A 25,970-nucleotide genomic window follows, 5' to 3' on the forward strand; every position below is an offset into this window, starting at 1 on the left:
TTGCTACCTGAATTCGATGAGGAGGCCTTAGATCCCCTGCAACCAAAAACTAAAACAGCCACCCAGCCGGATAGACGACCTCACGGCCAACATGGAGCAGCAAGCAACGCCGCACAGAAGCCAATACGCGATCCACGCAAGTGCTCGCATCAAAAGGACGGAGCAACTAGATCCATCTATGGACCGCGCAAGCGCACTCCAGCACACGATGCAACACACCAAACATCCGAACACCACGGCACGCCCGGATAGCTCAACAGCCCGGAGAGTCAGCCGAAATCTTTGGAACAGGTTTCTTACTAAAAAGAACCAAATAGTCGATTGTCCGGACACCGAAGCCTTGGCAGCTTTTAAGCATAGTGTCTGTGACGAATGGCTTGCCAGACACCTCGGCCAAGAAAAGCCGAGAACAATGGAAGCATTAACAAGCCTCATGACCCGCTTTTGTGCGGGTGAGGATAGCTGGCTAGCCAGATGCAGCACCAGTGACCCCAGTACATCCGAAGCTAGAGATGGAAACGGGAAATCACGGTGCAACAACAATAACAAACGCCGGAATAAAGAAGACAGCACGAAGAGCACGGCAGTAAACGCCGGATTAAAAAGCTCTCGGCCAAGTCAGCAAAAGCCGCCCTCTAAAGGCGCCAGAGACAAACTGTCCAGCCTAAACAAAATTCTGGACCAAGTATGTCAGATCCATAGCACCCCTAGTAAACCCGCTAATCATACCCACAGAGAATGTTGGGTCTTCAAGCAGTCCGGCAAGCTCAACGTCGTACACATGGGGGAGGATACACCAAGCGAAGACGAGGATGAGCCTCTTAAGCAAGACACTGGGGAACAAAAGAAGTTTCCACCAGAAGTCAAAACAGTCACCGTGTTACACGTGATCAAGGGAAGCAAAGCGGCACTCCTAGAGAGACATGCCCAAGGGCCTATCACAGCGAAGTCTTACCACTGGCCGTCTCAAACGATCACTTTCGACCATCGTGATTACTCAGCAAGTATCCGGCGTGCAGGATGGGCTGCCGTGGTATTAGACCCAATAATTAACGGATACCACTTTACACGAGTCCTGATGGATGGTGGCAGCAGTTTAAACCTGATATACCAGGATACAATCCGCAAAATGGGGATAGACCCAATGAAAATCTGCCATAGCAACACTACCTTTAAAGGAGTAACGCCAGGCCCAGGGGCTCAATGCACGGGCTCCTTGGTACTAAAAGTTATATTCGGCTCCCCCGATAACTTCCATAGCGAACATTTAACCTTCCCCATTGCTTCGTTCCAAAGTGGTTATCAAGCACTACTTGGACGCGAAGCTTTCGCTCGCTTTAATGCAATACCGCATTACGCTTCCCTCACGCTCAAGATGCTCGGTCCACGTGGCATCATTACAGTGAACGGAAATATTGAGCGATCTTTGCGCGCCGAAAAGAATGCGATTGCCTTAGCAGCCGCACACTAAAAACGGCCTCACCAACTAAAGCATTCGATAGGTCGTTAAGACCACGGACACGGTTAGACGAGTCCGGCGTAGCTATATGTAATTCATACCGGATTGAGGGCCACACCCCTATTACAAATACAAGGGGCTCAACACGCGCAGACAATTCCTCTCTTTTACAGATGACCATCGTGCTACACCCGTCCACGATACGGCACAACGGAGACACAGGCGCAGACGTGCAGTAGGGACCCGCTCCAAGGATTCTTTTTAGATTAAGACCCTGCATAAACCTTTTTTACTGTCTCTTGTTTATACACATCCCTCGAGTTCTCAGCACAATTGAGAAGGATGCTGACGTCTTGGCCACGTCTGAATAATGCACGTACCTGGACACAAGGGGCTTCTTACAAAGGGCACTATGTAGGCCCGGTTTATACCATAAAGACCGAATACCTTAGGGAGTGTTTGGCGTCGCGAGTTTGGCCTTATATGCATCAGCCCCGAATCATTGTCTTTGGTCAAATGTTGGGTTTGCCCGACTCCTGTGTTTTGGTGCCTTACGTTCCGCTTTATCGGCTAAGGCAGCACCAGGAGAACTACTGCGATTGTGCCCTGGTTCATCCAGACGAGCACCTCAGTAGAGAAAGCCGAAAACAGACTGTCATAATATAGCGTGAGACTGGTCAACCACTCGATGACCTATTGGAATGTTAGAATTCCTCCGCCTTAATGAAGGGTCGTTTTCCGGCCAGGCATGTATGCACCCCGAGATTGGGAGAGTGCGGAGCCACCAGGGGCTATCTAGTAGCCCCACTGTCAAACTCCTATGGCTAAGTGAAAGTGTTAAAGCTTATAGTTTGGTTGCCTCGTTCGCTGCGCTATCACATCCTTAATAGGACCAAGACGTTGGGTTAAGTGTGAACACACGTTTTTTGCGAGCACCTCCGCATTATATGCGTGAGGGTTGAAGCCGACGACTGCAATCCTTCGGGTTATATACATATATACATAAACCGCCGCACATGAGGCATCATATTACTTTCCGGCAAAAGTATAAATACAGCCTTACTATATTTCATAAAAACATTGTGTTTACAATGGCAATACATGTCACTCAAAAATAATATTCTTCGAGCACTGGGACTCTATCAAACGAGCACCCTCAAGAACCTCTTTAAAATAGTGCTCGGCAGCTACTCGGCCTATGGCCGAACCTTGCGCCGCAATAGTGGTAGCATCCATCCCCGCCCAGTACGCCTTGACACGGGCAAAGGCCATCCGCGAGCCTTCTATGCATGCCGACCTCTTCATTGCTTTGATGCGCGGCACCGCACCAAGGAGCTGCTACACTAAGCTGAAATAGTTGTTCGGCTTCGGCTTCTGAGGCCACAAATGATCTACAATAGACCTCATGGCGAGTCCGGACAACCTATTAAGTTCGGCCCATTCTGCTAGCTGACCAGTCAAGGGAAGCAGATGCTCTGGAACGTTAAATTGCGACCAGAACAGCTTGTCTACTTCACAATCTGACTGATCTTGGAAGTATTCGACCGCATCGACAGCGCTTGCCGCCAAGTCCATATATGCGTCTGCCGAACTTGACAGCCGATCCAGAGGTGCATACTGCGGATCTCCGAACTTCCTCTGCAGCAGAAAGGGCTTCCCAGCCTCAATATCCCAGGCTTCCCGCAGCTCCTCCTTCTTCGCCCTCATAGCAGAGCGAGTGTCTTTGGTCGCCATCGTTGCCTTCTCAAGGTCCGCTGCCTTCACTCGGTTCTCTTCTTCAAGGGACTGGCAACGGTCGGCAGTGCCTTTTAATTCTACGGCCATCTTGGCCATCTTTTCTTTGCTTTCGCAATGGGCGGCCTTCTCGGCTCTTAACTCTTCGGCCGCCTTTAAAGCAGCCGCATTACAAACCCTCGCTTGTTCCTTGGCTCAGGCGAGTTTCGCCTGAAGGGTCTCCACGGTGGCAGCTCCGTCTGCAGTAACAACACATTAAAGATACTGGCATCATGCTGCTCTTATTATGTGACATTCAGCAGAAAACATTGCTTACCCTGTGATTCGTCAAGCCGCTTGTTAACAAGCTCAATGTCGGCGTCTGCCGCATCCAGTTGCCGCTTTAATTCGGCAAACTCACTAGTCCGGCTAGCCACCGGAGCTTCCACCACCTGCACATAAAGGCAGTCTGGTTATTGCCTGGGACTATGATCCTCTATTGGCCGCCGTTCTCGACGACAACCAGAGTCTCAGGGGCTACTATCTACACAGAGCACACCAAACATGTGCGGTACTATCAAATATCATTTCACGTACGTCATAGCATGTCAGTAGACTCATAAAGGCTTGATGTAATCCGCTTACGGCGGACGAAATTCTTTCCATTACCGTACCCATTAGCGTACGGTGTTCTTCTGAGATGGCCGCTCGCTCCAACAGCTCCCTCAGAACGTCCGACCGCATACCAGACGGTGCCGGACTCTTTTGTTTGCTCTCTTCGAGAGCCGGACGTTGGGGACTTAGGGTGACTATGGGATTATCTTATGGCCTCGCCAGATCCGGAGAGGCCCTCCATGACGACACTTCGGGGTCGCCCGCTTCTTGAGCAGAGGAGTCCGGGGGAGGCGTTTCGCTCTCCGTCATCTCCAGAAGAAGATCCCCCGAAGACGAGCTTAGCTGAGAAGGGCTAAGACCCGAACTGCATGATATATGCGGCGGATATTCTCCTCAGAGGAAACGTAGTATACCTTCACTATAAAACTATTTTTTGAATCACTTACGACTCGTTGGAGGGCTGATCCTCCCGCGGACTTTGTGCGGCAAGAGCACCCCTCACGGTAGGACCCTCTGTTGGAGACTTCTTCTCTTGTTTGGAGGCCTCGGCTTCCAGATCCTCAGAAGCAGTCCTCTTCCTCCCCCGATTATCCTCCATTATGGAGGCGCTTATTCCCTCGGTTGGAACTGGCAGCGATGGGGGCCCGCTTTCGCCCATATTATTCCCCCTGTATCTTCCTTCGAGGGCTCTGGGCAAGGTGCAAGCTCGAGCATCTTTTCCAGCACCGGATTTTCCAAACCCTCAGGGAGGGGGGGCCGAACACCGAATCATCTTTGCTTTTGTTAGCCAGTCCTGGTCAAAGAGCGATTTCTCAGAGATGACGTCATGATGAATAAAAGATGGTGTGTTCGGCTAGAGGATTACTTACTTGTTCGGAGGCGCGGTTACTGCTCAGGCCCATGTCCTCGGTAGTATCCGGACACTCTATTTGAGGTCCGAAGAATGACATGTACATTTCCTCGTGCGTCAGGCCGGGGAAACTTTGAATAGCACGCAGTCCTTCTGGGTTGAACTCCGATAAGCGAAGGGGCCGGCGTTTGCAGGGCTGGACTCGACGAACCACCATAACTTGCACTACCACAACCAAATAAAAATCTCCATCAAAGAGATCTTGCATGCGGCTTTGAAGTATAGGCACGTCCTTGGCTGGACCTCGGCTTAGTCCTCTGCTAATCTATGACATCAGTTGTGGTGGCGGGCCCGAGCGGAAAGCAGGGGCAGCCGCCCACTTGGCACTTCTGGGAGCTGTCATGTAAAACCACTCCCATTGCCATAATCCGGACACTTCTGGAAAGGAACATTTTGGCCACGGAGCTCCTGCCATCTTGCTTATTGACGCGCCTCCGCATGCTGCATGTTGCCCCTTAATCATCTTCGGTTTCACTTCAAAGGTCTTGAGCCACAGGCCGAAGTGAGGGGTAATGCGGAAGAAGGCCTCACACATGACAATAAATGTCGAGATGTGGAGAAAGGAGTCTGGATCTAGATCGTGGAAATCTAGCCCGTAATAGAACATCAAACCCCTGACGAAGGGATCCAGAGTAAGGCCTAGGCCTCGGAGGAAGTGGGAGACGAACACATCGTTCTCGTTGGCTTCGGGAGTGGGGACGACCTGCCCTCGAGCAGGCAGCCGATGCGAAACCTCGGCGGTCAGGTATCTGGCCTCCCTCAACTTCTTGATATCCTCTTCCGTGACGGAGGAGGGCATCCATTGGCCTTGAAGGCTGGATCCGGACATGATTAAAGATCCGGAGCACCTGACCTGGGCTTTGGGTGTTAGAACTCGAGGCGGGGGAGGGGTTCGATTGAGCACGAGAGGGAAAAAGTGAAAACCTTGTCCCTTTATAAAGAGGGTGAATATCAAGCGTCCTTACCATGGCCGTTTGGACTTGCCTATAATCTAGGAGTCCTAGACATGGTTGGGTTACCCACGACCATATTAATGAGAATCCCGTAATTGGGGGAACATGATCTTTGCTTTGACAAGACGTGTCAAGAAACCGCCTCGCATTGTGTGTGGAGCTGGTTGAAGAAAAACGGTTCGAATAAGTACCGGGCCATGGCATAATGTCATGTTGCCAAAACGTGTCAGCAGATTAAGATTTGTGGAAATTTTATTCTCTACGGTGGTAAGTGGAACTTATTTTGCAGGGTCCGACACTATCCTCATATTCAAAATTCTTCCGTGGTATATTCGGAGGAGGAACCCGCCTTGCAATGCCGAAGACAATACTGCGCGCCGGACTCATCGTCATTGAAAGCCTGGTTCACGGGCTACTGAGGGAGTCCTGTATTAGGGGGTCTCTGGACAGCCAGACTATCTCCATTGGCCGGACTGTTAGACTATGAAGATACGGGATTGAATACTTCGTCTCGTGTCCGGAGGGGACTCTACTTGGCATGGAAGGCAAGCTAAGCAATATGGATATGTATATCTCCTCCTTTGTAACCGACCTTGTGTAACCCTAACCTCTCCGGTGTCTATATAAACCGAAGGGTTTTAGTCCGTAGGACAACATACAATCACACAATAGGCTACTTTCTAGGGTTTAGCCTCTCTGATCTCGTGGTAGATCTACTCTTGTACTACCCATATCATCAATATTAATCAAGCAGGACGTAGGGTTTTACCTCCATCAAGAGGGCCCGAACCTGGGTAAAACATTGTATCCCCTGCCTCCTGTTACCATCCGGCCTAGACGCACAATTCGGGACCCCCTACCCGAGATCCGCCGGTTTTGACACCGACAGAGGGACACCTCAAAAAGCTGCGCGGAGCCGGATACTTAGCCGCGAATATCGCGCATCGGCTGCCCGCTGTGGGGCAGATCGTTCCTACCCCGGAACCTCACGAGAGGGTAGTTTTCCTCCACTACTTCCTCCGCGGACTAGGGTTTCCCCTCCATCCATTCGTCCGCGGTCTTATGTTCTACTACAGGCTAGACTTTCATGATCTAGCCCCGAACTTCATCCTCAACATTTCGGCGTTCATCATCGTGTGTGAGGCTTTCCTCCGCATCCGGCCCCACTTCGGCCTGTGACTGAAGACCTTCAATATCAAGCCGAAGGTGGTGGGAGGCCAACAAACAAAATGCGGCGGAGCCATGGTGGGCAAGATGCCCAATGTTATATGGTTTGAAGGCTCCTTCGTGGAGACCATAAAGGGGTGGCAATCGGCGTGGTCCTACATCACCGAGCCGCGCGACACCAACTGGGTGGCGGCCCCTGAGTTTCGATCCGGAATCCCCACGCGGCTCACCTCCTGGAAAGAGAAGGGCCTATCCTGGGGTTCATCGGTGGAGCTGGACGGACTCCAGAAATGTATCCGGAATATGGCAAGCAAGAAGCTCAAGCTTGTCAACATAGTCCAGGTCATGCTCTTCCGCCGGATCCTCCCATGTCAACAACAGGATTTCAACTTGTGGGAGTTCGACCCGGCCCAGTACCAGACTTTGAGCGAGCTCTTTGACACGACGCACAAGGACGTCTGGAGGGTGCTGTTCAAGGGTGTCGAGGTCCCTCCCTCTCTCACTAAGGACCGCGGGCTAAGGGCGAAGCACCCTGCGAATCCGGTAAGTTTTGTACATCCGATAGGATTTTTACTTCCCATAGCTTAACCACGTGCAGGGTCTGAGCTCCCATGCCATTGACAGGATTGGGTGGGGGCATTGGAGAAGATCAACTATCCGGCCCCTTTGCCCGAAGACACTACAGACGCTCTCCTGACGGAGATGCTGACTCCGGCTCCTTACAAGGTGCCGGAGAAGACCAAGAAGAAGGCCAAGGGAACCCGAAAGTGTTCCCGACGTCAGGTGGTATCGGACTCATCGTCTGATGACTCTGTGACGCACTCCTCCCACGAAGACGAAGAGGAAGATGAAGATGCCCCCCCTCCAGCCGGGGGAGACAAGAAAAGGAAGGCCGCCCCAACCGGGGGGCCGAAGGGTCCAAGAAGGGAAGGACTCTCCTTCTGGACTGCTCCACCACCGCCGCCGAAGACGAAGACGAGTGGATGCTCAGGGCCAAGCCCCTGGCGAAGTCATAATTATTCGTATACCAGAGTAACTCATAGCATACCTTTGACTGCTTCTCCTAACGCCGAATATGATTATGCAGACCGCCCCAAGACCGTATCAACGTATCTTCATCGGGCAGCTCCTTGGACTCGTCGGATATGGATAGCGATCCACTTCCGACCGCCACCTCCCCTTTCCCTACGGACAATGCCGAGGTGCTATCTCAAGAGGAACCGGGTCGAGGGGAGATAGTCCTGGAGGTGACTCAAGGCGACCTTTCGGGCTCCGGGAGCAGAGGGAGTAAGGCTCCCGAGGGCTCCGAGTTCGGCCTTCAGCCGAACACTGCGCCGGAACCTCCAGTGGTTCCGAACTCGGGCAGGCGGCCTCCTTCCCAAAGGGGCAAGATGCTTGTGCCGGTGACCTATGTCCATCCAGAGACACCGGACAACCTGCTGGGAGCGCTTCGCAGCGCTTCCATCAACGAAGAGCACCGCACTATTATGAGTGTGGTGATCCAGAAGGTTCAGTCCGCCAAGAGCGGACTGACTGAAGCCTGTGCCAGCCTTCTAACAGGCTTTGAGGTAAGTATTTGAAATATAGGAAAAATATTACCACATAGACAGTGGCCCCTGATGCTCTGGTTGGTGTTCAAAAAGAAAAGCCGAATAGAGGATCAACCAATATCTGCAGGAGTCTAATATAAGTATGTCTGTATGCGTATGCAGGCTTCGCTGCTGACCTCTGCCGCACTAACTGCGGAGGTCGCCGTACTGAAGCAGGACCTCGAAATGTCCAAGAAAGAGCTCGGCCTTGCCAAAAGGCAGCTCAAGGAGAACAAAGGTAAGTAATACCTAGTCTATAGATATGTATATATACAAAAAGGATGCGATTGCAAAATGACAGGATCATCTTTAATTTGCGAGGGGCCACGACCGAAGTGGCAACCCTGAAGCAACTGCTATCCGAGGCCGAAAACAAAGCGGCCCAGGAGTGCACCGAGCGGGGAAAACAAGAGGCACGGGTGGGCGAGGTGCAGCAAGAGCTCCATGCTCTCGTGACGAAGCACGAGGCGTTGGAGCTTGACTTGAAGACGCGAGAGTCTGAGCTTGCCGCGGCCCTTGAGAGTGCAAAGAGTGCCAAGGCTGAAGCCCAAAAGGCCATCCAAGAGATTGATGTGATGAAAAAGATAGCGGCAGGTAAGGCATTCAATATGCAAAGCAACCATGTGAAAGTAAATTACTTGATACTTACCCAAGTCCGGAGCTCTCTAGGAGCATTCGCAGATTTGCCCCGCAGCGTGTCGGATGCCGCACAGTTTTACTAGGCCGAGGAGGGAAGCTCAATGGAGAAGCTGTTCTGGTCTCAGTATACTAGGACCGAACACCCGATGCCTCTGAGCGATCAGCTGAAGCAACTGGTCGAGTTGCACAAGGCGGCCGAACATGCCATGAACGTCTTTATAGTCCGGATGTGGCCTCGCGACACCCTTCCCAACAGCTACTTTGGCCCGGTGAGGCGGCTTGTGGATGCCTGCCCACGGCTGGAAGTCATTAAGTGGTCCGTCTGCATCGAAGGTGCACACCGGGCTTTGGCTCGTGCGAAGGTGCACTAGGCCAAGATGGACGCCGTGAAGCTGGTGAAGGAAGGGCCGCCGCAGGGCAAGGAGCATCACCACCCTGAGATGTACTATGAGGGTGTCCTGAACGGTGCCCGTCTTGTAGCGGACGAGTGTGCGAAAGATGTAATATTTGAATAAACTTGCTCGTGTAATCCTGTATTATGAAAACTTGTCCATATGCGCTATGCAACACTTTTTTGAATTTAAAATATTGCCTTCTGTTCGGCTGTTTATCAAATCTGAGAGATGGCTAGTCGTCGGCTTCTGCCCCCATGCCATGAGTGCTGGAGTGTTCGGGATAAAGCTAACACTCTTGTTCCCTTTTTGGGTCCTTCGAGGGAGGTGCTTAGTACAACGAACAAGGCAATCGGACTATAATGCGTTATCACTCTCACTTAGCCATATAATTCTATAATTTTAAATTTCGGCGAAGCCCCTAGTATTCGGAAGGCCGAATTCGGGGTGCTATACACGCCTTAAGCCGGACAGGGCCGACTCCTCGCTCTAAGCGGCATAAGTATTTAGGGACTTGAAACCTCTCGAACAGCGACCAGTCTCTCGCCTTATCATGACAGTCAGTTTTAGATTTCTCTACTGAGGTGCTTAGCCCAACAGAATCGGGGCACAATCACAGTAGTTCTCCCTGTGCTACCTTAGCCGATATAGCGGAACGCAAGGTACCAAAACATGGGAGCCGGGCAAACCCAACTATTGACCCAAGACATGATTGGGAGCTGATGCATATAATGCTATAAGTTCGGGGTGCCGCACTGTCGAAAGTGTTCGAACATCTCACACCGTATTATGGGGTATGCTTAAGCCCCTAGCGTATTGGCCGTACCAAAGTGTACGGTTGCTAGATGTCATGAATGAACATATATATATATATACAAAGGAAGAATGAAATAATAGTCTTAATGCTATGCATTGTTTATTCGAAAAGGTGCGTTAAAGTAGAATGATACAAGTAATGCGGTAAAAAAGTAGGACTATTTGACATGTCCCTTGCAAGGGCAAGCTGAGGAATAGTATTAAAGCAAGTATTTCACTCGTTATTGTAATCCACCTGGGAGTTCCATGGTGTGACGTAGCTTTTTGCCTCCTTGGTTGCTGCATCATGTGTTCGGCAATCATGTTGCCGGACAGGGTTTCCAGAGATTAACGTCATGAAAGAGAAAAATAACAAAGCGGGAAGCCCCTAGTACGGTTTAAGCCGCGTCTTGGAGCGTGCCGTAGTCGTGCCCCCCTTCCCACCTGTGCCCATGGTATTTTTAATGTGTAATTATGTACGCGTGGCACGGACTTCGCCGTTTGGCTGGGTCCAGGGTGGGGGCCGCATTGCTATGTGAGCTCGGAACATGCCAGGCGGTCCTGTTGCCGATTACTCCGGGCGCGCTTGATGGTGTCCGGGTCCTTAATCGCCAAACTAGTAGATTGCCTTAAGAGGCTGCTTTACGCTTCTGCTGCGAGGGCCGCAGTGTGCTCCTCCGTGCGGAGAGAGCGTTCTGTGTTGCCATTGACTGTGATGACCCCCAAGGTCCTAGCATCTTGAGCTTGAGATATGCATAGTGAGGTACCGCATTGAATCTCGCAAATGCGGTTCTCCCGAGCAGTGCATTGTAGCCACTGCGGAACGGGACTATATTGAAGATTAACTCTTCGCTTCGGAAGTTATCCGGGGATCCGAAGACCACTTCCAGTGTGACTGAGCCTGTGCAATGGGCCTCTACACCTGGTATAACACCTTTGAAGGTCGTTTTTGTGGGTTTGATCCTTGAGGGGTCTATACCCATTTTGCGCACTGTGTCCTGATAAAGCAGGTTCAGGCTGCTGCCGCCATCCATAAGGACTCGAGTGAGGTGAAATCCGTCAATGATTGGGTCTAGGACCAGTGCGGCGAATCCGACATGAAGGATGCTAGTGGGGTGGTCCCTGCGATCGAAGGTGATCGAACAGGAGGACCATGGGTTGAACTTTGGGGCGACTGGCTCCAACGCATATACGCCCCTGAGCGCACACTTCCGCTCCCTCTTGGGGATGTGGGTTGCGTATATCATGTTCACCGTCCGCACTTGTGGGGGGAACCTCTTCTGTTCTCCGGTGTTCGGCTGCTAGGGCTCCTCCTCGTCATTGCTATGTGACCCCCTATCTTTGTTTTCGGCATTTAACTTGTCGGCCTACTTGAACACCCAACAATCCCTGTTGGTGTGGTTGGCTGGCTTGTCGGGGGTGCCATGTATTTGACACGAGCGATCGAGTATACGGTCCAAACTGGACGGGCCCGGAGTGCTTCTTTTGAATGGCTTTTTCTGCTGACTGGGTTTAGAGCCTTTGAATCCGGCACTGACTGTCGTATCCTCGGTATTGTCGCTATTAATGCGGCGCTTATGTTTGTTGCGACGTGACCTGCCGTTGCCGTCTTTGGTATCTGAAGTACCATGGTTCTTTGATATGTTATTGCTGCGAGCCAACCGGTTGTCCTCCCCTACACAAAAGCGGGCCATGAGTGTCGTGAGGGCTGCCATAGATTTCGGCTTTTCCTGGCCAAGGTGTCGGGCGAGCCACTCATCGCGGAAGTTGTGCTTAAAAGCTGCTAGGGCCTTTGCATCCGGACAGTCGACGATTTGATTTTTCTTTGTTAGGAACCATGTCCAGAATTGCCTGGCCGATTTCCTCTGGCTGCTGAAATATGTGGCTTAAGTCATCGGCATCTAGTGGTCGCACATAAGTGTCCTGAAAGTTGTCGAGGAATGCGGCTTCCAGATCTTCCCAACAACCAATGGACTCTGCTGGCAAGTTGTTGAGCCAATGCCGAGCTGGTCCTTCGAGTTTGAGTGGGAGGTATTTGATGGCGTGTAGGTCATCACCGCGGGCCATGTGGATGTGCAGGAGGAAATTCTCGATCCATACCACAGGATCTGTTGTGCCGTCGTATGATTCTATATTTACGGGTTTCAAACCCTTTGGGATTTGATGATCCATTACTTCGTCTGTGAAGCATAATGGGTGTGCGGCGCCTCTGTACTGGGCTATATCAGGACACAGCTCAAATGAGTCCTGCCCGCTGTGTTCGGCCCGGCCGGACTTACTTTTACTATATCCGGCGTGATGATTATCGTCTCGCATAGTGGCGCGCCCTCGTGATCCGTAGATCTATCTTGCAAATTTTGCTTTGTCCTCCAATACGTCTCACAGGTCTGGCGTATTTCCCCATGCCTTTTTATTTGAATGGCGTCGGGTGCGGGCTGGGCTTTTGGCTGGAATGCCTCTCTGTCGCAGCCGAGAGGTGGCCGATCAGCCGCGTCATACGCCGGGGATGTAGGTTTCGGTGCTTCCTCCTCCAGTCGGGGTAGCAACCTGCACTTTGGGTAACTCTTGGAGGGGCGTTCGAGTTTATATTCCTCGGCCGCCAGGACTTCAGTCCATTTGTCAGCTAGTAGATCTTGATCAGCTTGAAGCTGCTGCTGCTTCTTCTTAAGGCTATTTGCCGTGGCTATAAGCCGGCGCTTGAAGCGCTCTTGTTCGACGGGATCCTCTGGCACGACGAATTCTTCATTGTCGAGGCTTGCCTCGTCTTCGGAGGGAGGCATGTAATTATCATCCTCCGCCTCTCCATCTGCCGCTCTCTCAGGAGGGTTGGCTTCTCCATCCTCCTGTTCTAAATCTTGCTGGAGGAGATTGTTGTTGCCTTCGGCACTGTCCGGAGTGCTATTATCTCGGGTGCCGGTATCACCGCTTTTGCCTTGGCGGGACTTAGAGCGGCGCCGCTGACGCCGGCGCTTGGGTTGCTTCTTGGAGGGGTCATCCTCCGCTGTCCCGTCATCATTGCCTTCTTTGGGTGTGTCCACCATGTATATGTCATATGATGAGGTGGCTGTCCAGTGCCCTGTGGGCAGTGGTTCCTCTTCGCCTCCCGCATCGTCGTCCATACCGTCGATGTCTTTGGAGTCGAATTCGAGCATGTCGGTTAAGTCATTGACAGTGGCTACTAAGTGGGTGGTGGGTGGGCGGGGAATTTCTTCGTCATCCGCATCCCAATCCTACTGGACGGAGTTCGGCCAGGATCGTCCAGACAAGGAAAGAGACCTTAACAAGTTCAGTATGTCGCCGAAGGGCGAGTGCTGAAAAATATCCGCGGAGGTAACCTCCATGATCGGCACCCAATCGGATTCGATAGGAATGGGTGCAGGCGGTTCGAAGTCCGTGGCCGGAGAAGGATCTGGCAGTTTGGCAACATGGCTCTCATGAAGAGTAAGGTCGATATTCGGCTCGATCGCCGCAGAGGATACGGCCTTCGCGGCGGGGCCTATCCACCCATCCATGGATGGCGTGACCGGCTCCGAACTAGGGGTTGGAGCAGCTGCCGGTGCGATTTCTTGAACACTGTCCAATGGTAGAGCTAAATCATACTCATCGTGACCGTGTGGCGCACAAGGCAGGGGCTCGAATCTGTCGAAGATCAAGTCTCCGCGGATATCGGCCATGTAGTTTAAGCTTCCAAACCTGACCTGGTGGCCAGGAGCGTAATTTTCGATCTGCTCTAGATGGCCAAGCGAGTTGGCCCGCAGTGCGAAGCCGCCGAACACAAAGATCTGTCCAGGGAGAAAAAGTCTCACCCTGGACTGCATCGCTATCGATGATAGTCGGAGCCATCAAGCCTAATGGCGACGGCACACAGGAACTCTCAATGAAAGCACCAATGTCGGTGTGAAAACCGGCGGAGCTTGGGTAGGGGGTCCTGAACTGTGCGTCTAAGGCGGATGGTAACAGGAGGCAGGGGACACGATGTTTTACCCAGGTTCGGGCCCTTTTGATGGAGCTAAAACCCTACGTCCTGCTTGATTTATTCTTGACAATATGAGTATTACAAGAGTTGATCTACCACGAGATCGAAGAGGCTAAACCCTAGAAGCTAGCCTATGGTCTGATTGTATGTTGTCCTACGGACTAAAACCCTCCGGTTTATATAGACACCGGAGGGGGCTAGGGTTACACAAGGTCGGTTACAAAGGAGGGGATATCCATATCCGTACTGCCTAGCTTGGCTTCCACACCAAGTAGAGTCCTATCCGGACACGGGACGAAGTCTTCAATCTTGTATCTTCATAATCCAACAGTCCAGCCAAAGGATATAGTCCGGCTGTCCGGCGACCCCCTAATCCAGGACTCCCTCAGGGGCACCGCACACGGCTAAAAGATCAACTGATCAACTTGTGTATGGGGTGCCCCCTGGCCACGTATACAAAGGATGGAGGGAGGAGGAGGCCGGCCCTCATAGGGCGCGCCCAAAGTGTGGAGTCCTACAAGGACTCCCTAGTCCTAGTAGGATTCCACCTCGCATATGGAATAGGAAAAAGGGAAGGGAGAAGGAGAAGGAAGGAAGGGGCGCCCCCTTTCTCTAGTCCAATTCGAACTAGTCCATGGGGAAGGGGTGCGACCACCCTTGAGGCCTTTCTCTCCTTTCCCGTATGGCCCATTAAGGCCCAATACGAATTCTCGTAACTCTCCGGTACTCTGAAAAATACTCGAACCACTCGAAACATTTCCGATGTCTGAATATAGCCTTCCAATATATCGATCTTTACGTCTCGACCATTTCGAGACTCCTCATCATATCCCAGATCTCATCCGGGAACAAAATTTGGCACATCAATACACATAAACTCATAATACCGATCGTCACCGAACGTTAAGTGTGCGGACCCTACGGGTTCGAGAACTATGTAGACATAACCGAGCCACGTCTCCGGTCAATAACCAATAGCGGAACCTGTATGTTCATATTGTCTCCCACATATTCTACGAAGATCTTTATCAGTCAAACCGTATAATGATATACGTTGTTCCCTTTGTCATCAATATGCTACTTGCCCGAGATTCGATCGTCGGTATCCTCATACCTAGTTCAATCTCGTTACCGGCAAGTCTCATTACTTATTCTGTAATGCATCATCCTGCAACTAACTCATTAGTCATAATGCTTGCAAGGCTTAGAGTGATGTGCATTACTGAGAGGGCTCAGAGATACCTCTCTGATACACGGAGTGACAAATCCTAATCTGGATCTATGCCAACTCAACAAACACCATCGGAGACACCTGTAGAGCATCTTTATAATCACCCAGTTATGTTGTGACGTTTGATAGCACACAAGGTGTTCCTCCGGTATTCGGGATTTGCATAATCTCATAGTCAGAGGAACATGTATAAGTTATGAAGAAAGCAGTAGCAATAAAACAGAACGATCATTATGCTAAGCTAACGGATGGGTCTTATCCATCACATCATTCTCTAATGAGGTGATACCATTTATCAAATGACAACACATGTCCATGGCTAGGAAACTTAACCATCTTTGATTAACGAGATGGTCAAGTAGAGGCATACTAGGGACACTCTGTTTATCTATGTATTCACACATGTACTAAGTTTCCGGTTAATACAATTCTAGCATGAATAGTAAACATTTATCATGATATAAGGAAATATAAATAACAACTTTATTATTGCCTCTAGGTCATATTTCCTTCTGTCTCCCACTTGTACTAGAGTCAATAATCTACTTCACATCGTCATGTGATTTAACACCAATAGTTCACATCTTTATGTGATTAGTTCATATCTCCATGTGACTAACACCCAAAGGGTTTACTAGAGTCAATATTCTAGTTCACATCGCTATGTGATTAACACCCAAAGAGTGATCATGTTTTGCTTGTGAGAGTAATTTAGTCAACAGGTCTGCCACATTCAGAGCCGTAGGTATTTTGCAAATTTTCTATTTCTACAATGCTTTGCACGGAGCTACTCTAGATAATTGCTCCCACTTTCGATATGTATCTAGATCGAGACTTAGATTCATCCAGATCGGTGTCAAAGCTTGCATCGACGTAACTCTTTACGACAAACTTTTTGTTACCTGCATAACCGAGAAACATTTCCTTATTCCACTAAGATATTTTTGACCGTTGTCCAGTGGTCCACTCCTGGATCACTATTGTACCCTCTTGCCAAACTTATGGTGAGGTACACATTAGGTCTGGTACACAACATAGCATCCTTTATAGAACCTATGACTGAGGCATAGGGAATGACTTTTCATTCTCTTTCTATTTTCTGCCGTGGTCGGGTTTTGAGTCTTTACTCAACTTCACACCTTGCAACACAGGCAAGAACTCCTTCTTTGACTTTTCCATTTTGAACTACTTCGAAATCTTGTCAAGGTATGTACTCATTGAAAATATATCAAGCGTCTTCATCTATCTCTATAGATCTTGATGCTCAATATGTAAGTAGCTTCACCGAGGTCTTTCTTTGAAAAACTCTTTTAAAACACTCCTTTATGCTTTCCAAAAAATTCTACATTATTTCCGATCAACAATATGTCATTCACATATACTTATCAGAAATGGTGTAGTGCTCCCACTCACTTTCTTGAAAATACAGGCTTCATTGCAAGTCTGTATAAAACTATATGCTTTGATCATTTTATCAAAGTATATATTCCAACTACAAGATGCTTGGACCAGTCCATAGATGGATCGCTGGAGCTTGCACACTTTGTTAGCACCTTTAGCATTGACAAAACCTTCTTGTTGCATCATATACAACTCTTCTTTAAGAAATCCATTAAGGAATGTAGTTTTGACATCCATTTGCCAGATTTCATAAAATGTGGCAATTGTTAACATGATTCGGACAGACTTATAAGCATCGCTACGAGTGAGAAAATCTCATCGTAGTCATCATCTTGAACTTGTCGAAAACCTTTTGCGACAATTCGAGCTTTGTAGATAGTAACACTACTATTAATGTTCGTCTTCCTTTTGAAAACCCATTTATTCTTAATGGCTAACCGATGAACGGGCAAGTCAATCAAAGTCCATACTTTGTTCTAATACATGGATCTCATCTCAGATTTCATGGCTTCAAGCCATTTCGCAGAATCTGGGCTCATCATCGCTTCCTCATAGTTCGTAGGTTCATCATGGTCAAGTAACATGACCTCCAGAATAGGATTACCGCACCACTCTGGTGCGGAACATATTCTGGTTGACCTACGAGGTTCGGTAGTAACTTGATCAAAGTTTCATGATCATCATCATTAACTTCCTCACTAATTGGTGTAGGAATCACTAGAACTGATTTCTGTGATGAACTACTTTCCAATTCGGGAGAAGGTAAAATTACCTCATCAAGTTTTACATTCCTCCCAATCACCTCTTTCGAGAGAAACTTCTTCTCTAGAAAGGATCCATTCTTAGCAACGAATATCTTACCTTCGGATCTGTCATAGAAGGAGTACCCAACTGTTTCCTTTGGGTATCCTATGAAGACGCATTTCTCTGATTTGGGTTCGAGCTTATCAGGTTGAAACTTTTTCACATAAGCATCATAGCCCCAAACTATAAGAAACGACAGCTTAGGTTTCTTGCTAAACCACAGTTCATATGGTGTCGTCTCAACGGATTTAGGTGGTGCCCTATTTAATGTGAATGCAGCTGTCTCTAATGCATAACCCCAAAACGATAGTGATAAATCGGTAAGAGACATCATAGATTGCACCATATCTAATAAAGTACAGTTATGACGTTCGGACACACCATTACGATGTGGTGTTCCAGGTGGCGTGAGTTGCGAAACTATCCACCATTGTTTCAAATGCACACCAAACTCGTAACTCAAATATTCTCCTCCACGATTAGATTGCAGAAACTTTATTTTCTTGTTACGATGATTTTCCACTTCACTCTGAAATTCTTTGAACTTTTTAAATGTTTCAGACTTTTGTTTCATCAAGTAGATATACCCATATCTGCTCAAATCATCTATGAATATCAGAAAATAACGATACTCGCTGTGAGCCTCAACACTCATCGGATTGCATACATCAGTATGTATTATTTCCAATAAGTCAATTGCTTGCTCCATTGTTCCGGAGAACGGAGTTTTAGTCATCTTTCCCATGAGGCATGGTTCGCAAGCATCAAATGATTCATAGTCAAGTGATTCCAAAAGCCCATCAGCATGGAGTTTCTTCATGCGCTTTACACCAATATGACCTAAACGGCAGTGCCACATATAAGTTGCACTATCATTATTAACTTTGCATCTTTTGGCTTCAATATTATGAATATGTGTATTACTATGATCGAGATTCAATAAACCATTCACCTTGGGTGTATGACCTCGGAAGGTTTTATTCATGTAAACAGAATAACAATTATCCTTGACTTAAATGAATAACCGTATTGCAATAAACATGATTCAATCATATTATGCTTTACGCAAACACCAAACACCAAATAACATTTATTTTAGGTCCAACACTAATCTCGAAGGTAAAGTGAGTGTGAGATGGTGATCTTATCAACCTTGGAATCACTTCCAACTCACATCATCACCTCGCCCTTAACTAGTCTCTGTTTATTTTGCAACTCCCATTTGGAGTTACTAATCTCAGCAACTGAACTAGTATAAAATACTTAGGGGTTGCTATAAACACTAGTAAAATACACATCAATAACATGTATATCAAATATACCTTTATTCACTTTGCTATCCTTCTTATCCGCCAAATACTTGGGACAGTTCTGCTTCTAGTGACTAGTCCCTTTACAGTAGAAGCACTTAGTCACAGGCTTAGGTCTAGACTTGGGCTTCTTCACTTGAGCAGCAACTTGCTTGCCATTCTTCTTGAAGTTCCCCATCTTACCTTTCCCCTTTTCTTGAAACTAGTGGTCTTGTCAAGCATCAACACTTGATGCTTTTCTTGATTTCTACCTTCGTCGATTTCAGCATCACGAAGAGCTTGGGAATCGTTTCCGTTATCCCTTGCATATTATATTTCATCACGAAGTTCAAGTAACTTGGGGATAGTGACTAGAGAACTCTGTCAATCACTATCTTATCTGGAAGATTAACTCCCACTTGATTCAAGTGATTGTAGTACTCACACATTATGAGCACATGCTCACTAGCTCAGCTATTCTCCTCCATCTTGTAGGCAAAGTGCTTGTCAAAGGTCTCATACCTTTCGACATGGGCATGAATCTGAAATACTAATTTCAACTCTTAGAACATCTCAGATGCTCTGTAGCATTGAAAACGTCTTTGAAGCCCCGATTCTAAGCAGTAAAGCATGGTACACTAAACTATCAAGTAGTCATCATATCGAGCTCGCCAAACGTTCATAACGTCTGCATCTGCTCCTGCAGTCGTTCTGTCACCTAGCGGTGCATCAAGGACATAATTCTTCTATGCAGCAATGAGGATAGTCCTCATATCACGGATCCAATCCGCATCATTGCTACTAACATCTTTCAACTTAGTTTTTCTCTATGAACATATCAAAATAAACGGGGAGCTACATCGTGAGCTATTGATCTACAATATAGTTATGCAAATACTATCAGGACTAAGTTCATGATAAATTAAAGTTCAATTAATCATATTTAAGAACTCCCACTTAGATAGACATCCCGTGATCCAAATCAACTAAACCATGACCGAACATCACTATGTTGATCATATCTACTATATGATTCATGCTCGACCTTTCGGTCTCAGTGTTCCGAGGCCATATCTACATATGCTAGGCTCGTCAAGTTTAACCCAAGTATTTCCGCGTGTGCAAAACTGGCTTGCACCCGTTGTATGTGAACATAGAGCTTATCACACCCGATCATCATGTTGTGTCTCGGCACGACGAACTTTGGCAATGGTGCATACTCAGGGAGAACACTTGTACCTTGCAATTTAGTGAGAGATCATCTTATAATGCTACCGCCGAACTAAGCAAAATAAGATGCATAAAGGATAAACATCACATGCAATCAAAATATGTGACATGATATGGCCATGATCATCTTGCGCCTTTGATCTCCATCTCCAAAGTACCGTCATGATCTCTATTGTCACCGGCATGACACCATGATCTCCATCATCTTGATCTCTATCAACATGTCATCACATGGTCGTCTCGCCAACTATTGCTCTTGCACCTGTTGCTATCTCATAGCGATAAAGTAAAGCAATTATTTGGCGCTTGCATCTTATGAAATAAAGAGACAACCATAAGGCTTTTGCTAGTTGCTGATAACTTCAACTAAACATGATCATCTCATACAACAACTTATATCTCATCACGTCTTGACCATATCACATCACAACATGCCCTGCAAAAACAAGTTAGACGTCCTCTACTTTGTTGTTGCAAGTTTTACCTGGCTGCTACGGGCTAAGCAAGAACCGTTCTTACCTACGCATCAAAACCACAACGATATTTCATCAAGCATGTGTTGTTTTAACCTTCACAAGGACCAGGCGTAGCCACACTCGATTCAACTAAAGTTGGAGAAACTGACACCCGCAAGCCACCTGTGTGCGAAGCACGTCGGTAGAACCAGTCTCACGTAAGCGTACGCGTAATTTCGGTCCAGGCCACTTCATCCAACAATACCGCCGAATCAAAGTATGACAAGATGGTAAGCAGTATGACTAGTATCGCCCACAACTCACTTGTGTTGCATTCGTGCATATAACATCTACGCATAAACCTGGCTCGGATGCCACTATTGGGGAACGCAGTAATTTCAAAAAAATTCCAACGCACACACAAGATCATAGTGATTCATAGCAACGACAGGGGAGAGTTTCGTTCACGTACCCTCGTAGGCCATAAGCGGAAGCGTTATGAGAACGCGGTTGATGTAGTCGTACATCTTCACGATCCGACCGATCCAAGTACTGAACGTACGACACCTCCTAGTTCAGCACACGTTCAGCTCGGTGACGTCCCACGAACTCCAATCTAGCAGAGTTTCGAGGGAGAGTTCCGTCAGCATGATGGCGTGATGACGGTGATGATGATGCTACCGACGCAGGGCTTCGCCTAAGCACCGCTACGATATGACTGAGGTGGATTATGGTGGAGGAGGGCATCGCAGACAGCTAAAAGATCAACTGATCAACTTATCTATGGGGTGCCCACTGGCCACATATATAAAGGATGGAGGGAGGAGGAGGCCGGCCCTCATAGGGCGCGCCCAAAGTATGGAGTCCTACTAGGACTCCCTAGTCCTAGTAGGATTCCACCTCCCATATGGAATAGGAAAAACGGAAGGGAGAAGGAGAAGGAACGAAGGGGGCGCCCCCTTTCCAAAGTCTAATTCGGACCAGTCCATGGGGAAGGGGCACGGCCACCCTTGAGGCCTTTCTCTCCTTTCCCGTATGGCCCATTAAGGCCCAATACGAATCCCGTAACTCTCCGGTACTACGAAAAATACCCGAATCACTCGGAACCTTTCCGATGTCCGAATATAGCCTTCCAATATATCGATCTTTACGTCTTGACCATTTCGAGACTCCTTGTCATGTCCCTGATCTCATCTGGGACTCTAAACAAAATTTGGTACATCAAAACACATAAACTCATAATACCGATCATCACCGAACATTAAGCGCGCAGATCCTATGGGTTCGAGAACTATGTAGACATGAACGAGACACGTCTCCGTTCAATAACCAATAGCGGAACCTAGATGTTCATATTGGCTCCCACATATTCTACGAAGATCTTTATCAATCAAACCGCATAACGATATATGTTGTTCCCTTTGTCATCGGTATGTTACTTGCCTGAGATTCGATCGTCATTATCCTCGTACCTAGTTCAATCTCGTTATCGGCAAGTCTCATTTACTCGTTCCGTAATGCATCATACCGCAACTAACTCATTATTCACAATGCTTGCAAGGCTTAGAGTGATGTGCATTACCGAGAGGGCCCAGAGATACCTCTCTGATACACGGAGTGACAAATCCTAATCTGGATCTATGCCAACTCAACAAACACCATCGGAGACACCTGTAGAGCATCTTTATAATCACCCAGTTACGTTGTGACGTTTGATAGCACACAAGGTGTTCCTCCAGTATTCGGGAGTTGCATAATCTCATAGTCAGAGGAACATGTATAAGTTATGAAGAAAGCAGTAGCAATAAAACAGAACGATCATTATGCTAAGATAACGGATGGGTCTTGTCCATCACATCATTCTCTAATGATGTGATCCCGTTCATCAAATGACAACACATGTCCATGGCTAGGAAACTTAACCATCTTTGATTAACGAGCTAGTCAAGTAGAGGCATACTAGGGACACTCTGTTTGTCTATGTATTCACACATGCACGTGGCAGCCATTCGAGGAGAAGATCCACTCTGCATGACACCCGTCCAGAGGCGTGTCAGGAAAACATGGCGAGAGACAGCTAAAGTGGCGTGCCAAGGCTTGCCGGGCTACTCCCGCGAGACGACACTAAGCAGCGCATTTAATGCGCCTTGTGATGTCTGCAGAGTTAGGTATGATAGTACTGTTTTCTATCTAATGAGTACGTAATGACTGATTTGCCATTGTGGTGACCCCTTGACCTCTAAAAGGAGGGTCGTGGCAGCCTTAGAAAGGATTCAGAATTTTGTACACTCATACACGCAAGCTGCTCTCATCTCGAGGCGACCTTGTCGGGCTAGAGCGTCGCGTATCCACTATGGTCCCCTCATTAATCCACCAAAGCAGGAGTAGGATTTTATGCCTTGCGGCAGCCCAAACCTGGGTAAAAATTTCCCATGTCATCAAGTTGTGATGCTCTACAGTCTCCGCTCTTTGTGCAATGCGCCCTTCCCCCTTGCCGAACCACAAAGGGGCCGATGCCCCCCTAGGTGGCCATGTTATACCATGACATCTTTGGCACGCCAGGTAGGGGGTCGGTCTTGATTTCGTGCGCCGTCAGTGGCACAGAGGAGTCATATTTGTTGCAATGAGACAGTTGCTCTATAGGTGAGGGACCAGCCCCCGGCCCTGATCGCCTATAAAATGGAACATGGGTGAGGCGCTCACTCACACCATTCCTTCCTTCTTCATCCTGGTACCATCTCTCTACCATGGCAAGGGGAAGAGGGCACAGTGGTGCTCCGGTGCTGGCGTTGAGGCTTTCTGCTCGATAATGCCTCCCTCCTCCTGCTGGGGATGCGGAGGTGGAGCCTGCTGAGGGAGTCCTGGACTAAGGGGTCCTCGGGCGTCCGGCCTGTTGGACATGGGCCGGACTGATGGCTACAAAGATACAAGACCAAAGACTCTCACCCGTGTCCGGATGGGACTGTCCTTGGCATGGATGGCTAGCCTGGCATTAGGATATGAAGATTCCTTTTCTCTATAACCGACTTTGTATAACCCTAGTCCCCTCCGCTGTCTAAATAAACTGGAGAGCTTAGTCCGTAGAGACAATCATAATCAGATAGGCTAGACTTCTAGGGTTTTAGCCATTACGATCTCGTGGTAGATCAACTCTTGTAACCCCAATACTCATCAATATTAATCTAGTAGGACGTAGGGTTTTACCTCCATCGAGAGGGCCCCCGAACCTGGGTAAACATTGTGTTCCCCTTCTCCTCTTTCATCAACCTCAGACGCACAGTTCGGGACCCCCTACCCGAGATCCGCCGGTTTTAAGACCAACATTGGTGCTTTCATTGAGAGTTCCACTGTGTCATTGTCAGGAGGTTCGATGAACCCGTCAATCGTCTACATGAACGTTGTCCAGGGAGAAACCTTCCTTCCCAAACAAATCTTCGTATTCGGCGTCCTCACACTGCGGGCCAACTCGTGTGGCCATCTATTGCAGAACGATAGCTACGCCCCTGACCGCCAGGTCAGATTTGGAGGCTTGAACTGCGTCGCGGATATCCACGGAGACTTGATCTTCAACGGATTGGAGATCATGGCAGCCGCTCCCTGCCGCCACGATGAACATGACTTAAATATGTCATCGGACTATGCCCAGGGGATAGCACCTGTAACTACTCCAGCCCTGGATCTGGAGCAGATTGCGCCATCTGAGGATAGGAGGCTCAACCCCGCCATGGAAACCACAGATTCAGCGGCGTTAGAGCCGCATACCGACCCAACCTCAAGTGGGATCCGTGTCACCGGAACCTCGGACCCGTTTCCGGCTACAAGTTCTGAACCATGTGCGTCCACGCACGACAAGCTTGATCAAGCGTCGATCGTCGAATTCAGCTCCGTGGACATCTTTCGGCACTCGCCTTTAGGCGACATGCTGAACTCATTAAAAACACTCTCCTTGCGGGGGACTCTTAGCCGAATTATATCCAGTTTGAACTGGAGGCTGACGACAGAGAATTTCGCTTCCCACCCCCACCCACTTAATAGCCACAGTCGAAGACTTATCTTTCATGCTCAATTACGGCTCCGACGACATCGACAGTATGGACGACGATGCCGGAGAAGAAGAGGCCCAAAACCCGCCGTTTACTGGAAGCTGGACGGCCACTTCCTCGTATACAGGGTGGATGCACAGATAGAGAATAGCGGCGATGACAAGGAAGATCCAGTTGAGGACAAACCTCCCGAGATACAACCAAAGCGCCGGCGTCAGCGGCGCCGCTCTAAGTCACGTCGCAGCAAAGACAGCAACACCGGCACAGGAGAAGATAACACTCCGGATGGTGCCGAAGACAATGAAGAACCCATTGAGGCAACTTCCAAACAAGATGAACGGGAAGATGGGCGAGTCAGCCCTGATGAACAAGCCGCGTACGAAGACTTGGAGGATAGCAATTATCTTCCACTCTCCGAGGATGAGGTGAGCCTCGGCAACGAGGATTTTATCGTGGCTGAGGAACCTCTCGAGTAGGAGCACTTCAAGCGCCGGCTAATAGCCACTTCAAGGAGCTTGAAAAAGAAGCAGCAACCACTTCAAGCTGATCAAGATCTGCTCAATGACAGATGGACTAACGTCCTGGAAGCCAAGGAGTACGGCCTCAAGCGACCACTCAAAAGTTACCCCAAGCACAAATTACTACCTCAATTCGATGACGAGGCGTTGGAGACCATGCCAATACTGCACAATGCGGCTAACCGACCACCACGTTGTCGGGACAAAGCGGCAACCCAAGCCGAACACCAGCTCATACCACCTCGCCATACAGATAGAGAGAAATTGCTCATGGATACACATATGATCTCCGGCGGAGCCTAAAGAATAAAGCAGGTCCAGCCAGATCGATCTATGGAACACGGGGCGTGCCCCGACTAGCGACGACAGCTATCGAGCCGAACATGGCAAGCACAGTTATGTCCGAGCCGAAAATCACAGATGGACTCCATCCAAAATACGTCGCGCCCTGGCCCAATATAGAGGTGCAGCACACCCCCTCTGCTTCACTGATTAAGTATGGAACATGAATTCCCAGAAGGGTTCAAACCCATGAATATTGAATCATATGATGGACCATAGATCCCGCGTTATGGATTGAAGACTTTATCCTCCATATTCACATGGCGCGCGGTGATGATCTTCATGCCATTAAAATACCTCCCCCTAAAACTCAAGGGGCCAGCCCAACACTGGCTGAACAGCCTGCCTGAAAACTCCTTTGGCAGTTGGGAGGATTTGGAAGAAGCCTTCCTTGACAACTTCCAAGGTACATATCTTTGACCTCCGGATGCCGATGACTTAAGTCACAT

Source organism: Triticum urartu, chromosome 7A (genome assembly GCF_056163025.1).
Source record: "Triticum urartu cultivar PI428250 chromosome 7A, HENAU_Tu73, whole genome shotgun sequence".
NCBI lineage: Eukaryota > Viridiplantae > Streptophyta > Magnoliopsida > Poales > Poaceae > Triticum > Triticum urartu.